Source organism: Nicotiana sylvestris, chromosome 5 (assembly GCF_000393655.2).
Source record: "Nicotiana sylvestris chromosome 5, ASM39365v2, whole genome shotgun sequence".
Lineage (NCBI taxonomy): Eukaryota > Viridiplantae > Streptophyta > Magnoliopsida > Solanales > Solanaceae > Nicotiana > Nicotiana sylvestris.
In genome coordinates this window covers 64698097-64703112 of record NC_091061.1, presented here as the reverse complement: position 1 = coordinate 64703112, position 5016 = coordinate 64698097, and positions in this window count along the sequence as shown.

The following is a 5016-nucleotide window of genomic DNA, read 5'->3' as shown; positions in this document are numbered from 1 at the left end:
AGTGTTCCGAAGTTTTGAACAAGTTTGAACGATGTCATGGGATGTGTTGGTGCAATTGGTTTGAAGTTCCGGGAGTTCCGGGTAGGTTTCGGGATGTTTTAGGCCGAAAATCATAGCTGTAGCAGGTCCAGAAGGGTTGCAGGCCTCGGAACCCACCCGCACGGTCCGCACAAAAAGAAGTGCGGCCGCGGTATGTGCTGTGCGGACCGCACAAAATTAAGTGCGCCCGCGGTAGGTGCTGTGCGGACCGCACAAAATGTTGTGCGGCCGCGGTGGGGAATATTTCACTGGTCCTACTTCGGAAGCTCATATCTTATGATCTACAAGGAACTGTGAGATGATTCAAAAACAAAAGATGTATCCCTTCGTGTCTAGTTTCCAGAAAGGTAAAGATATTGCAATTTGGACATCTCTACCGAAAGTTATTCCCAAAATACTAAAGCGTATCACTGTAGAGGAAAGCCTGTGCGGCCGCGGTCATTTTTGTGCGGACCGCACTGTTTTTGTGCGGACCGCAGTCAATTTGTGCTGTCTGCGGAGGTGGAAATCTGTAGGGTACTCGTAGTTTTGGGTTTTATTTGATATTTTGACCTAGAGAGCTCGGATTTTGGCGATTTTTCAAAGATTTTTCAAGAAAGTCATCGGGGTAAGTGATTCTAACTTAGATTTGGCTAGAGTACATGAATCTATCATTGAATTCATCATTTAATTAGTGATTTGGGATGGAATTTGGGAAGAAAATTGTGAAATATTTCAAAAATGTAAAATAATGAATTGAAGGACCAAATAGTATCGGAATTGGATAATTTTTGTATGGTTAGACTCGTGAGAGTATAAGGATTCTAGTTTTGTGAATTTTGTCAAATTTCGAGATGTGGGCCTGGGGATCGGGTTTGACCAATTTCTGGAATTTTGTGGTAATTCGATTGTTTTCGCTTGGGCTTTGTTCCCTTAGCATATTGTGACGTATTCGTTCTGATTTTGGGTAGATTCGACGCGCGTGGATGCAGATTCGAGGGGCAACGGCATCACGAGTTAGAGATTTAGCCGGTTCGAGGTAAGTAATGATTGTAAATGATGCTCTGAGAGTATGAAACCCCGGATCGCACATCGTAGTACTATATTGAGGTGAGGCACACGCTCGATGACGAGCGTGGGGTCGTGTACTATTGGGGATTGTGACTTGGTCCATCCCGATTGATGATTTTACCGCGTATTTGACTGAAACTTATTTGTTATCATTAGGATTTGGGCTGATTGCCATATTTGGGCTTTGTGCCAACTATTTGAACCCATCGGGGATTTTTATTACTATTTCCTCACTGTTTTGACTTATTACTTGAACTCACTAATGTTATTTTCCATTGTTTTACTACTCAGCCATCTTTACTCAGTTTTGGAGGCTTAAATGATGTTTTGGGCTGGGAAATACTATTTTACTATTGCCCGAGGGGCTTGTGATGATTTTTGGACTGAGTAAGGCCGATGGCCTAGTTGTACGGATACATTGATACTAATATGAGGCCGAGGGCCTGAGATACATAAATATGCCACGAGGTGGCTTGATTGATATGAGGCCGAGGACCTAGATTTGATGCCACGAGATGACTTGATATTGCGCTTGGGCCGTAAGGGGCCCCTCCTGGAGTCTGCACACCCCCAGTGAGCGCGTGTACCCATTGTGATGTGAGATTGAGCCCGATGGGCGGAAATTGTTGATGCTGTGCCCGAGAGACGAACTTCTATGTGTTTACTTTATCATAACTGTCTGTCAATTACCTATTTATTTGTTGTAGAAGTACTTTATTTTGCTTTTCATTGGTTTACTGCTTACAAATTACCTATTTAATTGTTTCTTTATAGAATACCCTGTGTATACGTGTTTTCTTACTTTTAGTCATTATTTATCTTTATTACTCACTGAGTTGGAGTACTCACTTTACTCCCTGCACTCTGTGTGCAGATTCAGGTGTAGCTGGTACCGCTCCTGAGTGCTGATTCCTCTAGTTCCAGGCGGTTTTTCAGAGACTATGAGGTAGTTGTTGACGTCCGCAGCCTCGTGTCTCTACTTCTCTATCATTTATGTTTCCTTTCAAACACTTGTAGTAGTTTATGACTTTAGCAGACTAGTATTATGGTTTAGAGATGCTCATGACTTGTGACACCCCGGTTAGGGCTGTGTTGGGTTGGACTTTCCGCATTGTTATCGATATTTCCGTTATTTAGTATTGTTTAAATCATGTTTAGACTATTTTTATGTTGATTAACTACTTTAAAAGTTAAGTTGGGTTGAACTGGCTGGCCTTGTATTCACGAGAGGTGCCATCATGACCGGGTTCGGGGTTAGGGTCGTGACTAGTTGGTATCAGAGCCTAGGTTACATAGGTCTCGCGAGTTATAAGCCGGCTTAGTAGAGTCTTGCGGATCGGTACAAAGACGTCTGTATTTATCCTCGAGAGGCTGTAGAACCTTTAGGAAAAACTTCATATTCTTGAAATTCCTATCGTGCGAACTTGTTGATCCGAGTACTGAACATCCATTATTTTATTCTCTCACAGATGGTGAGGACACGAGCTATCGAATGGGGTGGACGACTACTAGTGCCACCAGCGGAGGCCACCAAAGGCGTAGACGCGGTCGTGGTCATGGCAGAGGCAGAGCAGCAAGGGCAGCACCTGTAGACCCACCAGCCACCCTAGCTCAAGATCATACTCCAGCTATGGATGCTCCAGCAATACCAGTTCAGGCACCAGATATGCCCATCGTGATTTCGAGTCTTCAGGAGGCCTTGGCACAGATCGTATTGGTTTGCACTGGCCTGGCTCAGGCAGTTTCAGCCACTACATCAGCAGGTACTTCACAGGCCGGGGGAGGCAATCAGACCCCTGCTGCTCGCACACCTGAGCAGGTAGTGCAGGGACTTCAGACGTCAGGGGTGCATCCAGCCCAGCTGGTCGCAGCTGCTTAGGACTATGTGGTTCCTGTCATGCCGGAGGATGAGCAGCGTAGATTGGAGAGGTTTGGTAGATTACAGCCTCCGACCTTCAGTGTCATAGAGGGCGAGGATGCTCAGGGCTTTTTGGATAAGTGGCAGAGGATGCTTTGTACTGCCGGTATTCTGGAGACCAGTGGGGTTGCTTTTACCACCTATCAGTTTTCAGGAGCTGCTTTTACTTGGTGGGAGGATTTTGAGATGCGTAGGCCTGTTGGTGCAACGCCCCTTACTTGGCAGTAGTTCTCCGTTCTTTTCTTGGAGAAGTATATACTGCAGTCCCACAGAGATGAGCTATGTAGACAATTTGAGTGGTTGCGACAGGGGGATATGACTGTGTCACAATATGAGTCGAGGTTTTCTGAGTTGGCTCGTCATGCCATCTGGATGGTTCCGACAGATCGAGAGAGGATCAGGAGGTTTGTTGATGGTCTTACTTATCAGCTCCATATTCTTATGACCAGAGAGAGAGTGATGGGTGCTACCTTCGAGGAGGTTGTTGATAACGCCCGGGAGATTGAGGCTGTTTACCGTTAGGAGCGAGAGGAGAGGGAGGCCAAGAGGCCTCGAGGATCGGGCAGTTATAGTGGTGCTCCTTCGAGGGGCCAGTTTCAGCATGGTAGAGGCCGCTCATTCAGGCCTGTTTAGTCCACCCGCCCAGGTTATCGTGGGGCATCTTCAGGTCATGGTCATCATGGATCTCAGCAGGGCCAGTCAACACTCAGTGCCTTCCCATCTTAGAGTTCATCTCGTGCCCCATCGGCTTAGGGTTCTTCTATGCCGAGCGCATCTGCTAGTCACTCCGGTGTGAGGGGTTCCCTTTAGTCCCCTTCTCCATCACCTGGGAGTTGTTATGAATGTGGCGAGATAGGCCACATGTAGAGGCAGTGTCCTCGTTGTGTTGCTAGTTCGTCTCACCAGAGGGGTCAGTCTTCGACTTCAGCGCTAGTTTCTTCACCACCACCTTCTCAGCCAGCTAGGGGTGGATGTCAGTCAGCCAGGGGTCGCCCCAGAGGGGGAGGTCTTTCAAGGGGCGGTTAGGCCCGTTTCTATGCACTCCCAGGTAGACTCGATGCTATTGCTTCAGATGTTGTTATCACAGGTATTGTTTCAGTCTGCCATAGAGATGCCTCTGTATTATTTGATCCTGATTCCACCTTTTCTTAAGTGTCATCATATTTTGCTCATTATTTGGGTACACCTTGTGAGTTTCTTGCATTACTTGTTCATTTATCTACCCTAGTAGGCGATACTATTATTGTAGACCGTGTGTACCGGTCATGTATGGTGACTATTGGGGGTCTGGAGACCCGAGTGGATCTATTACTATTGAGCATGGTGGATTTTGATGTCATTTTGGGCATGGATTGGTTATCTACGTGTCGTGCTATTTTGGACTGTCATGCTAAGACAGTAACATTGGCTATGCCAGGTGTGCCACGGATCGAGTGGCGAGGTGTGACTGATTACGTTCCTAGTAGAGTGATCTCTTTCTTGAGAGCCCAGCGTATGGTTGGGAAGGGTTGTCTTTAATACCTAGCGTTTGTGAGGGATGTTGGAGTTGAGACTCCCAGTATTGATTCTGTTCTAGTTGTGAGGGATTTTCCCGATGTGTTTCCTGCAGACCTGTCGGGCATGCAACCAGACAAGGATATTGATTTGTATTGACCTGGTGCCGGGTACTCAACCCATTTCTATTATGCTGTATCGTATGGCACCAGCGGAGTTGAAGGAATTGAAGGAGAAACTTTAGGAGCTCCTAGATAAGGGGTTCATTCGGCCTAGTGTGTCACCTTGGGGTGTGCTGGTTCTATTTGTGAAGAAGAAAGATGGCACAATGAGAATGTGCATTGATTATAGGTAATTGAACAAGGTAACAATTAAGAACAAGTATCCTTTGCCTCGCATTGATGATTTATTTGACCAGCTTCAGGGAGCGAGGGTGTTCTCCAAAATTGATCTTTGTTCAGGTTATCACCAGTTGAAGATCAGGGACTCGGATATTCTTAAGATGGCTTTCAGGA